Source organism: Lineus longissimus, chromosome 6, assembly GCF_910592395.1.
Source record: "Lineus longissimus chromosome 6, tnLinLong1.2, whole genome shotgun sequence".
NCBI classification, from domain to species: Eukaryota; Metazoa; Nemertea; class Pilidiophora; order Heteronemertea; family Lineidae; genus Lineus; species Lineus longissimus.
In genome coordinates, this window is record NC_088313.1 from 18,809,146 (window position 1) to 18,822,376 (window position 13,231).

Here is a 13,231-nt window from a genome sequence, read left to right on the forward strand (position 1 = left end):
CGGGTTCCTGTGACATTGCACATGTTCTCAAGGTAAAATTTCGAGGGCAAAAAACTCAAACAAAAGCCGCAAAGACACCCTATTTTTATATAAAATATTGAAATAGTTGACAGTTGGCTTTCTCAGGGTGATGAGTTGATGTGTATGAATTTTTTTTCATCATCCTTGATAATCCTGAAGTTATAAGGCATAAAGGTGAAATTTTTCAAACTAGCGTTAACATACAGGGTATCTCAAGCATTGTGTTGCATCACTGTCTATGCATGATTGTAGTGTACGTCTAGACGACGTTGAAACTAGGCCAGATGTATTCTAGAAGTGACAAGCTGTTCAGAAATGTATAGGTTTGTGTGAGAGTAAGATACTGCCAAGACTCCAGCCGCTGGAACTGGGTTATGCATGAAATGACGTCGCGTCATTTTTGGAGGCAGGTAGGCCTGGCCTCCTCACCGGTTAGTGAGACCATGGACTTCATGAAAGAACTACGCCATCGCCATCTCAAGGGCAATGTAGGAACTGAAAATACCGTGAAAATACGTTTGGTATTTTCAGTTCCTATATTGCCCTGGAGATGGCGATGGCGTAGTTCTTCGATGAAGTCCATGAGACTCCGATAACCAGCTCAAAGAGGGGGATTTGGGCCACGTGTGATGTACATGGTTCGGCTGAAGGTGAATAAGAGATCATTGATTTTATCCCTGACCGACGGATATCATTTTGCATTGCCCCCCCCCTCACCGAAAGGCAGTGCACTGAAAATGACTGCATCACACTGTTTTTGACTGAAAGCCCCACTGCATATGACTGTCTTAGGCATGTTGTTGTTTCTTAATGTTTTAAAACCACTGATTTTGACTGAAAAGACCACTGCAAAGCACTGCCACTTGCATATCATTATGGTCGACATATTTCAAAAACACTGCCTATTACTGAAAGACCACTGATTTCCACTTCTCCAACTCTGATCGAACCCGTGGCATTTTCAACATGACTAAAAACCACGTTGAGTGTAAAGCACTGGTAATTGCAGACAAAGTCAGTGTTACCCATCATGCAACCTGAGAGTGAGACAGGAAGCCAGTAGGATTGAATTTGCATGTCAACCATCATTCAAGACAAGAAATCATGGTAGCTCTTCATATTTCTCGATATTTACCCGAAATTTGATATTTAGAATAGGGGAGTTTTAGACAGTTCGAATTGGAACACATAAGGAACCAAGTGAATGCAAAAGGGTAATCTAGACAGGTACTGAAGTTGTATTTTCAGCAAGGCTGTAGGTGCTGTAGGGCTAATTTATGAATACCCACTGCAAGATATCTGCATTGGGACTGGGAGCTGTGCAGTCAACAGCTGGTGTGGGCATCAATACACATCAATCGGTCTGTTAGATCATTATTTTCGAGGCCGTGTGCAGTTACTTTATTTGGACATCAATTTGGTCTTCAATCCCCGACATCACTGATAGTAGCTATTGTGCCATGTGTGGTTTTGTGTTTACCACACTCGACCACTGTCAGTGTCATTATTGCCTCAGTGACAAAGTCTGCACCGACGTGGGTCAAGGACATAAATTTGTCGTCTATTTACCACTGCTTATGACTTCCTGGCCTCTTAATTTTGATTGCTGCTTAACTGCTTGCTTTGGTAAACCGTCGGTGACTGAAAAACTTTCCCTATGACTGCTTTCCAGTTCCACTGATTTCAACACTGCCATAAAAATGTAAGGTAACACTGCAACCTGACTGAATCCTGACTGACACCACACTGCTTTTCGGTTCGCGCGCCCCCCCCCAAATGTTCATAAATTTCTCACAGTCATAATTTTACCCCCAATCAAGAAAATCATGTATTCTATTTTGTTTGGATTTGCTATTCTAAATTGTTCATGACATTTTTTAATCCAATAGATTAATCCCCAAAAGAATCTTTAATGGAATAAAAGCTGTTTCTTGTTGAAAACAAAAAAATCTGACCAACCTGACTTACAACAGGGTGTTAATCAAGTGTTACTGCTAATTTTTGACTGAATTCTTTCAAAAAGAAGTTTGGCAATGAAAATTGTGAATGAATGGCTAAGTATCATTCAGGTTTTCACCATTTTTCCTTTTGGTTTTTATTGGAAGAAACTGTTAAAGGAAAAAAAACCAACCACATATGAAAAATTATTCAACACTACAACTAGCAACACTATTGATTAACACCCTGTAATATTTCCAAATCAGTCCCCCCAAAATCAAACTGGTCACTTATTCATAAATACTTTTGGCCAATCACATTACCAACTTGGATTAGCCTCGGCCATCTGACACCTTTGTTTGATTGTTTGGAGCGACAAAAGACATAGCCAACCTCAAGAGAATGTGTGGGAGTGTTACATAAAACCACTACCTGTCACATTTATGCCTTCCAATGCTTGCTTTGGCTTGGACTGTAGTGCAGGCTGAACATTCATTGCAGCAAGGTGCACATGGCTTTGCTTGAATTTTGACTTATTTCAACATCTGAAATAGCAAAATTACTTGTGTTTAGCACAAATCTTCTACAAGGTGGGTATCACCTGTATAAATGAAGCTTGACGTTATTCATGTTTTATTTTTATAGGCCCAATTGATTTTTGAAGAGGGCAACTTGTCTTTGTATTTTTCAATACAGAGAAAGAATCTACCTCCAAGAACCATTTTAAGGATTGCCAAAAAGCACAATGGCACTAGACTATGACCCATCATACCACCAAAACATGAACTGCCCAGCATCAATTTGCTGCCGGTATAGGCATTATGTGGAAGTGGAATTGAACAAACACCCTTCGGTATATACAAAATATGAAATTTCAGTGATTCAACGGCCATATTTGAATTTTGATCTTGCCGAAATTTGGCGTACACATAGAGGGACTTAGATTCATCCTTCAACCAAATAAGAACCATCTCAATTGAAAAACAAAATATAACCAGTTGGTGAAATAATGGAATTTGAACCCTGTCGGTCCGTGACCTTGAGAGGTTGGTCAAGTCAACAACCCCGATCATAATAGAACCCAAGAAGTATGTAAAAATTCTTGAAATGAAAAATGAGTCAAGTACATAAATTTTAGTCAAATTATGCCCCTTTTATAGGACAGATGGCTATTCGTACTATAGGTCACTGAGAAAAAGATGAAAAATTGCTCTCAACTTAAGGAATTTGGAACTATGCATTTGTGCCAATTTATCATTACAGATGACGTATACCTTGTTCGCAATTGCAACAAAAGATTCTCACTGGTGTGGTTTGCAAGGTGAAGGGTTACATGTAGGTATGTATAATATAGTATTAGATTCTGACTTTCCAATTGGTTAGAGAGGTGCCATAATGTCAAATGACAAAAGATATGAGAATTGCGTGCTTTTGCGCAAAAGAACTGGAGAGTACAATCGGGTCACTAAATCAGGAGGCCATATTTGAAGCGGTTATGCCATCTCATTGGTTGCTAGTTTTGGGTTGACCATGAGTTTTGAGAAATGAACTATAGCTCACATTTTTTGAAGAAGTACAAGGCCACAGCTCTGTCCTTCTGATGGTCCAATTGGATTTTTCATACAAACTACTGGCTATTCTTACGACGGTTATATTCACTTTTGTGTCTTAATCCTAAACCTAACCCAGACCCAAACCCTTCCTCCTAGCACTGACCCAAACCCTAACCCTTTTCCCAAGTCACCAATCTCAACTCCCTAATTCCCAAAATTGCATAAATCCTTGTTATAACTAGTCGTAAGAATGGCAAACTTGTATGAAATAAAAGGAATAAAGTCTATCTATTTCATGAAGGAAACCTAATTCATGACTAAAAATGATGTATAATTCAACATCATATTTAAGCAGTAATTTCATGACTAAAAACACTAGAATTGCTGTAAATAGTGCATTATGCATTTGTTCCAATTTATCATTACAGATGCCACAAACCTTGTCCGCAATTGCAACTGAAGATTTTTGGATGAACCGCAAGACGATCGGATGAAGGGTATGCATCAAGTAACAACTTGCCCAAATTGTTGATTGGGTTGCCACTGTCAATTTTTTTAAACCTTTATTAGAATGAAATATTCAAACAGTGAAGTAGTAAAACAAAGCTATTGAAGGCCTCAAGTGAAAAGTCAATCCCCAAATGTGTCACTCTAAGTTACAGCAATATGCTAACTGACAATGCTAATGGCAGATTTGCCTGCATTCAGTGCTTCGGTTTCAAAGCAATATCACGTGTTGAAAATTGATAGAAGCCATACACTGACAGTTGAATATTGTAAGTATGACTAGTGAAAGATATAACAAACCAATAAGCAAGTCAAACACTTGTCATAGATCAAGCCTTGTCAATGAAGTATATGAACTAATACTGAAATTTAAAAAATATCGCAAATCACATCCAACTTTTATCCCCATTGCAAGGACCTTTTCATGTGCACTTTCCTGAGAGAACAAGGATTCAAAACTGTATTTTTATAAAATGCACAAATAAAGCCACTGCTACAATGTACACCAAATTTGAACATGTTATATAGATTGACAGTGACGCCTCCATCAGCAATTCATGCCAGTGGATGTTCAAAAGTCATAACCACAGTATATGATGTGTGTGTGTGTTTGAGACAGGATAGGGAAAGGGTGCGGGAGGTCATGTGTGGGGGGGGGGGACTATGGAGTATGGTGACCGTTGTGTGAGAGTTGGAAGTGTGTCTGATCACTGTCTTGCTCATTTTGTAGCTCTTGTTGTTATTCTAGTTGTTAGAGTAGTTATCGTAGTTATCTAGCTATCGTAGTTATCTAGCTATAATAGTTGTAATTCTTTTGGTTCCTGCTTATCATCTATTTTAACCTATTCAGCTTTCAGTTGTCCAGGCCAGGCCAGGTGACCAATGACGATGATAGATCGGGTTCGATTCAAGCTATACGCTTGGTGTATTTGGTTATCGTGACTGGCGACTTGAGTCTATCTCATCTCATGTCCAAGGCGCGGTGGCTGGGTCCCAGGCATGCTTGCCACTTTGTTCTGCGGTCCTCATCTAAGTTTCGACGGTGATGACATGGACTTAGGTTCAGAGTACGTGTTCCCCTTGAGTCATTGTGGTTGATTGATGGGGGCAATTAACGGTTGCGTGTCGCTAGTCATTCAATTGGTCCCCTTGTTTTAGAGTGTTGGCGGGATAAGTCTTACGACTGTTAACAATAGTAAGCAATAGCTGGCCAGCGATCCCCTACCTGATCTCGAGGGGGATGGAATGACTGGGGTTAAGACCTGTTGTTAGCCTGCGGAATCTCGTCGGACGAAATGTCAGGCGTGTCCGTGTGGTACATGTGCTAAACCTGTTTAGTACTGACGAAGACATTGGGCTCTTTGGATAACAACAGTGTTCGTAACCTCCTTGTGCCTCACAAAGCTAAAATATACACCCGCTGAAATCGACAAGACGGCGATGAAGAAGGAGAGCCGGCCTCCAGCTCGAGAGCCAAGAAGACACTGGATGGACCCCAAGGATATGTTGCTGCCAATGTTGGAGCCATACAGGGTAAGCATCACTTAGTCGTCAGTTACGACTGGATTAAAAGAAACATTACAAAGATGTTAAAATAACTCCGAAAAAGTATCAATCTGACGTGGAATTTCAACTCTTATACATATTGGGGTGCCACACTCAAATCTGTTCATACAGATTGATACCGCTTCAACCAATTTGGTTTCAGAATACAATTGAATGTGTTTTATTGAATTCGCATTAACTGATTCTCATTAAAACGTGTAGTGTTGGCGTTAATACGTATTAAAACAGTCTATTCATTGGCAGGGGGCATGCAGGTCACTAGCTTGTTCCTGTCTTGATTATCTTCTAATTACCACAAAGGGCAGGGACAGGACATTCATCCGCGAAAGGCACGTTACTGCAATACGCGGCAAAAGTTGCACTTTTCAAATCAAATTGCATGCTGATTAGGCCAAGTGTGGTGTAGCCAATTCGTATTCCGGAGAGTGCTCTCTGGAAAACAGTTTTAAATTGGATCCAGTGTGAAAGTAGCATGCTGTAGAAACGCTCAGAAAAAAGATAAACCCCTCAACCAAAAATATGATTCTTTTTAGGCAGCCCGAGCCAACATTGTACAAGGGCCACAAGGTCCAGGGCCTCAAAGACAAGGGACACAAGGACAAGGGACACAAAAGACGATGTTGCATGTTGCAGTCTACAGGGTGAGCATCACTTAGTCCTGCAGGTTGATATTATATCTACTCATGAAACAAACTTCGTAATTGTCCAACCTGGAGGGAAAAAAAAATCATATTTCATGTCTCCGAACCCGCACCCTGGTGGCCAAGTCATGAACTTTTATCCCCGAGTGAGACCACCTGACCGAGAGTGCTCATTAGTTAACAGCCAAATGGGCAACATGACCTCGATGATCTTGATTAGTTGGACAAATCATGAGTTACATTTTATATATGGTTATTAGTAATATCAGACGTAAGCATGGATATAAAAATCCAAGGCAATTTGGCCTTAGGAATAATACCACTTGGGCATGGATTGAAGCAGTGAATGGAGCAAAGAGTGTGGCCGATCAACATTTTTCCACAAGAAAATGCTGCCAACCAAAGACATCTTCACTTCACTTGATCCAGAAAATGGCCCGTGAGCATCTTTCCAGCAGTGTCACTTTATAAAATGAAACGGCCAGGGCCATTGTGCTCACCTGTCCACATGGAACAAAAATGGACTTGGACATGATGGGTGCTTTTGACTTCATTGATGATTTTTTAACCTTTGCCCCCTGGTGGCCACATTTGGAATCGAAACCTCACCCAGAGGAAAAGAAAAAAATCGTTTGGTTTCAATCTATTCATTTTGAGATAGGTCCTTGAATGTATTTTTCCTGTTATCTAGCCCTCTGCAGATTGAGATGTTGGCTGTTGAGAAGACCCAACCACTCAACCAAGATCTACAATTCGTGCTATGGTAGATGTGACTCTCAAAGATTTTGGATGACGAAGGAATCCAAAGCATATATGGTAAATATAAACAGTATATATGGTTGAACACGCCATGGGCTGAGTTCGCTTCATTACTGGAGTAAAGTATGAGTCGCAAAACGGTGGATTTTATCTTCAAACTGCACAATAGCAACCTCAGTTTGGAATTGAATTGCAAATCTCAAGTGTAAAGTACGGTAGTACAGCGTTGTGGTCATTGGTAAAGGCTTTCAGAAAATTAAGACAAGAACACATTTCTTAAATAACATCCAACCCCTTCCAGAAACTAGTGACGATTTTGAAAAACCCACTTCAGCCACCTTGTATATACCCTGCATATACTGCACTCGTAAAACCCAACGAACTCGGTCCTTAGTATTTACTAGGGTATGCCAATAAATATTCCATATGTTCTGTGGCTGCACTGAAAATAGACAGGCTATATTGCATTTTTTCCGTCCATGATTTTGTCACTGCAATGCTCCTGACTAAATACAAACTGTGTCGGAAATAAAAGTAAAAGAGCCACAGTTGTGCAGTGGTTTGGGTCTCTGACAAGCGGTCATGAGCTCCCGGGCTCACCGGTTGAAAATTTTCAGGTTGTAGTGCTGATTGAGCAGCTAATCTGAGTTCCAGTTCCACTGAAAGCTCTCAGCATAGACTGGGTAAAGAGTTAAAAGTAGGGTGACATTAAATCTCAACTGTTGTTGATATCAAGACTAGGAACCTGAAACTTGCAAACTATTCTTTTTGGACAGACAAGATGTCGAGACGCGATGAGATAAGGGGCTGAGTGAGGGCTTTAACTTAAGGGGTACGCCGTTCATAATTACTGGTGGTCCAGGAAAATAGAACTGCAGTTATACACAATGCTGTAGAACAGTTATTATGCATACGAGTTTGCTGAAACTGGGTGCTTCTGGTATTTGTATTTCTATACAACGGCAGTGCCAGTTTTGAAATCTACATATATCTAGTACACATTTGTGCAATTGGAAATTTCAAATTCAATTACAAACTTCACCTTTTTAACGAAAGGTGTAGGATTTAAGGGTTGTGATTTTATCATAAACGACTTCGGTGAATTTGATGAAACTGAATGAAAGGCCCTATGGCACAAGTACATTAATTATGGTAGAACAATGGAGTAACCTTAAATTTTGTTTTCCAGGCGCTCACGGATACGGGCAGACAACTGAGAGTCGAGTGGATTCAGTGGATCGAATGGTTGTGCCGAGGGATATCCATGTACAGGAGTGACGAACCACAGTTCAGCAAACGTTGCCTTGACAGACCAATTCAAGGAGAACCTTCGCTAAGATCAGGAAGGGAATGTGTTTGTTGTGCGGATGGATTGCACACTTGAATGTCTGTCAGTCTAATAGACTATAATGACAATGTCCTAATAGACTATACTGACATTCCAACTCCGAAGGGACTCTCTGGACTTAAGGAAAGCTATGGACATAGAGCCCAGACATGATATCCTGCAGCCGCCATGAGGACAGCCTATCTCATACCTTCGGAAGGATGCCATCACTGGTAATATAAACAAATCAATTTCAGTTTTTCAAATGTCCTTGATTGGTGTAACGATTGGCCTAATTTAGAGGTTGAGGAACAATTTTTCAACGTTGTTTTTGTGACAATTACAGTGCGATTTTCATCAAACTCACAGTGATGATAGTTTTGACCAATCTTAATAAGTAAAACAATGTAATGTTGAAAAAGAACTAGACAATAAGGAATGTTAGTAATATCTGTTACATGTTCTACACATGTAGGCTTGCTCTTCCATATGATTGCGTCATTCAGAAATATGGTTTTTACACGGAAAAATGCTTTGAAAACATGAAAACTGTCATACGTTCGAGATTCTACACAAATGGAACTGGGAGGGCAAAAGCCGCAAAGGAACCGCCTCATTATGTTCACAGTATATTTAACAGTACCAATTTTTTCTTTCTCTCGGTGTCTTGCCCATATGTAGTACTGAGGTCCGCCTTTTCTCATAAGAATGCCACTGTGGCAGCGGGACAGTGATAAGGAGGTGTGATCTCCGACTTCAGTTTAAATGTATTAAGCAAACAGATCTAGACAAAAGGGTCACAAGAATCCTTCATAGCGTCCTTCTTAGATATTTCCTTGAGAAAGGCATTCGATAGGGTGTGGTCTATTTCTGGTTACCATCTGCCGACTGGGAGCTGCACTGGGGACAAATATCAAATGACTAAGTGACTAGCTAACGAATTACCAGAGACGATAGCGTTGGACACTTACGAAAATGACGCACCTCACCACAACAGAGGTCGTTATGACGTGACATATACAATCTCGTGACGTCGCACATGCTGGCCTACATGGACGAGTGCAGTTTTTTTATGGTGGGATTTATGGCCAGCCAAATATGCATGGAGTCATAAGTAGGCTTTTGTTACCTGATATCCGCTGAGGAGTTTCTGGCTTGTTTTAAACTGCTCCAAGTGATTACAGTAATGAAGAGCAGAGCATCTTTGATCTTTAAATAGATTAAACTGCTAGGTTGTAAACAGGATAAGTTAATGTACTTACAAAGTCAAAGGAATGACATCGAGAGCTTGAATCACGTTAAAGGGGGACTAAAGGCAGGAGGGGGGTTAGATTGGCCATCTTCAGGTGTCTAATAAGCAAAGTAAGAACACTGGGTCCAGGTTAGATTCAGCACTAAATATATCACACAGCGTGAATAGTTTGACATACTGTGAGATGTGAGGGACCCCTATTGGTGACTTAGTGTAACTTTATCTTGTCTAACTGGCGGCTGCCTTTTGATTCCCTCTCTTTGGAAAACTGCCCGGGCACTTGCATGAATATCAACTGCTGCTGATAAACAACAGCTGAAGATTAGGTAGTGGTCCCTTAGGTAGTGACGGTCGGGATCTCTAGATAGAACCACACACCATAATCTGTCCAAAAACAAAAGGGCTGGCCATGCTTTTTCCAGGGGGACATTTTCAACTCAATTCAACACCAGTTGATAGTGCTACTCACTAGATTATAGATCGTGAATTGAAGACCGTTCTACGTGTGCTCATGCACCAACCAAATATCAATACAGGGTAGGCCAAAATCATAGAATGTAATTATGTTGAGGAGTACCCCTTTGCCCTTTCATCAGTCTTGCAATGCCATTATGGAACCTCTTTGACCTCAGTTGACTTCCCTGAAATGGTTCCAATTAATATATCTTCGATGGGAATTCATCATAACTCAGGTTGCAAGACTTCATTCAGAAAAGTGAGATGCGGGTTTATTCAAATGACTATCAATCAAACTCCACGCAGTTAAGCTTTTCTTGAACTAACAAAATTCTATCATATAATCTTGAGGAATTTCATGGTCACTTGGTTTTAGAAGGGCATTATACTTTTCTGGAGTAGAGTGGAACCTTTAAAGATTGTAAATCTTGCATGCATCATCCAGATAGGTGCATCATCAGTTCCCAGTACAGAAAGATGTGAAAGTGTGTTGTTTAACTTCGATTTAATATAAGCAGTATCATGGCGACACCTTTTTTTGCACTAAATATAAAGAATGGTTAAAACTATCATCTGTGCAATTCTGATGAAAATTGCGTTGTAACTGGTCTTCTCAAACACCTTGATTTAGAATGAACCGCACTTTACCGTCGTGCCAACAAAGCCTCGTTTTGAGTTCAGCGGTTATGGTTAGGCCGCTTGGGTAATGGTGCTGCGTCGGTATTGATTGACTATCCAAAACTGCAATGGTGGAGCTTAACCTCGGCTCCGCCTTTATTTTGGTCTAAATTTTCGCTGCACCCTCGCGGTTTTGGCGAGACAACCTAAAACCTCCAGTTTGGTATCAATTCCAAAATCCCGAAAATGACTTGGAAAATGTTCCTTAACCGAACCGCCCTTTTGACTGATGGAATTAGTCATTTTAATGACATCAGGCATGTCAAGGAGGAACACAGATTTGTGTCTCTTGCTAATCCAAAGCAGCGCTCAGAGTGAGAGTCCTGAATGAAGGTTTAATAGAGAAGATGTTTTCGAAAAGTTCTTTGCCTGAAACCTAGCACATTTCTCAACCAGCATGAATAGTCTGCTAACTACAAGATACGGTCAGCACCATGGCCCCTTGACATTGAATTATAAACTTGAGCATGTGCGCACCTACATGAACAACCTTAATTTCATGTTGTCTTTTTCTTTTCAGCATGATGAGCCATCCCACAGAAGGGAGAAGGATGTTGTTGACCCAGCACATCCCAACCATGCTCCCATCGCCGTCAAGTAACAGTATGACGGTTAGATTGTATTTTGTCACCGTAGGCTTTATTGTTTTTATCAAAATATCTGATTGAAAGGTGATTTAATGAAAATTCAAATTTTTCTGATCGTGAGAAGGCGAATATTTACCTTGCTTAAGACAAGCATAGATTATTTTAATCTGTGTTTGGTTATCACCATGACTTGTGCATGCCATGGTTCAAAATCTTACACTTTTCCAAGAAGGAATTGAAATTATGGGGGGTTGGGTATTTCTTGCTAACAAGGGAGCCAATGATAAGGCACGCCAGAACCCAAACAAAATCTTCAAGCTAAATTTTGTGCTAAAGATAAGAAAGAACAACAATGTTGTTGGGGGGGATGGGTTGTTTGTGGCTACCAGAGGAGCCAACAGCCGCCTTGGGCATATGTGGACCTTGAAATTCTTTTCAGGCAAAAGTTATTTTTCTGCTTAAAAATCACCTAATTCATCAGATATTAATTTGATTACTGGTATATCCATCACTTTGACATGGGGTCCATGTGTTGTTGTTTCGCTGACCCCACGAAACAAGAACACATGTGTCTGATGGAACTGTAGGCCTTTCATGCTGTTTCTCAATCTCATCAGTATCACAGAATCAACTGACATGGCCTGGGCTCCGATGCCCTGGACCATACATCACACTGGCTCAGTTGCTCAATACATGTACCTTCATGCTAGAGACAAATGACTAACAGTGATATGTTGAATTTGAATTTCCTCCTTCTTGAAATACCAAAACATCTTTCCAATTGAACTAAAACAGTTAGATAAACTCTTACTGTTTTATTGAACATTTAAGGACTATCCATCCCCAGTGGTCACACAGTGAGCTGTTGTCAAAGCGTGTCATTCGACATGGTGGCATGTATGCATGTTTTGTTACGGCTTACCAGGGACCCTAAATTCAATTATGTGGCGATGCTACCCCAGGCTTGTCCATGGGTGCATCTCCTTGAACAATAGGTGAGCACAATGGTACCTGCCGTCATGGCAATTTTGGACTTGATACTGAATTGATTGAGAAAAGTGTAATTTAAAAACGTCAACTTTTAGGCGTTTTAAAATGTTTGTCCTGTATGAATGTATTTGTAAATCCTGTGTGTAAATATTTTGTAAAATGTCTAAATGAGATCTAATAAAGACTCCATGACTTGGCAAAAAGTATGGCAAAGCTAACTTTTAATCTTTGCCCTGTCAAGGTCACCTCTTTTGTCATGCAAATGACATGTTAGAACTGCTCCTTTTGTCATGCTAAGTGGCAGCCAGCTCTGTCCAGCGGCCATGACAAATGTGGTTCCTTTGTTATTCAAATTGGGTCCTGCAAACCAACAGCAGTGACCAAACCTATTGTAAGCTCACATGGCTCACCTGAAGGCATGGACAATAGGTTTTAATACAATAGCTATTCAATCATGTATTAAACAAGGTGAATGCATGAAGAGATTTAGTACTAGCTGAAACCATTGTGGTGGAGTAGTTGAGTCTATTGTGTTTGATCTCAATTTAGCATTGTGTTGCAAGGACACTTATCAGTGTTTCTTTGTGACATCTTGTAAAGAAGTTGACCATGTCTTTAAGGGATATCCTGTCTCCTGGTCCTCTTCTTGTATTGGGCTTTCGGAGTGGTGCAGCAAAAAAATAATGTACTACGATCATTGTATAAACTGTAATTGACAATGTAGTCATGTAAAACATAGCACCTGTCACCTGTGTGATGGAGAAGGCGACTCCCTCCGATTGCGTAGGTTTTCTCCCGGTATGCGGGTTTCCTCCTACACTACATTCCAAGTCGTCATGTGTTTTCCTTGTAATGCACAACAATAAAGTTTTTTTGAAAGAGAAACAGTTTTTTTTTTATTGACTTGCCTGTTGGGACACCATCACTAATCAAAAATTTTCACCGGAGTTGAGCAA

General features: G+C 40.4%; 1 long non-coding RNA gene across 3 annotated transcripts; it reads left to right on the forward strand.

Moving 5' to 3' along the window:
- The first annotated feature begins 1,065 nt into the window (after nucleotides 1–1,065).
- Nucleotides 1,066–13,160, forward strand: LOC135489351 (uncharacterized). Of its 3 annotated transcripts, XR_010447137.1 has the most exons (8): nucleotides 1,066–1,128; nucleotides 3,223–3,298; nucleotides 3,941–4,009; nucleotides 4,870–5,552; nucleotides 6,119–6,226; nucleotides 6,918–7,042; nucleotides 8,175–8,545; nucleotides 11,219–13,160. It is a non-coding gene; the product is annotated as an uncharacterized LOC135489351 (long non-coding RNA). The 3 variants fall into 3 exon arrangements; XR_010447139.1 differs by lacking the exon at nucleotides 11,219–13,160 and having other exon boundaries at nucleotides 3,223–3,294; nucleotides 8,175–8,901; XR_010447138.1 differs by lacking the exon at nucleotides 11,219–13,160 and having other exon boundaries at nucleotides 1,111–1,248; nucleotides 8,175–8,901.
- The last annotated feature ends 71 nt before the right edge of the window (nucleotides 13,161–13,231 follow it).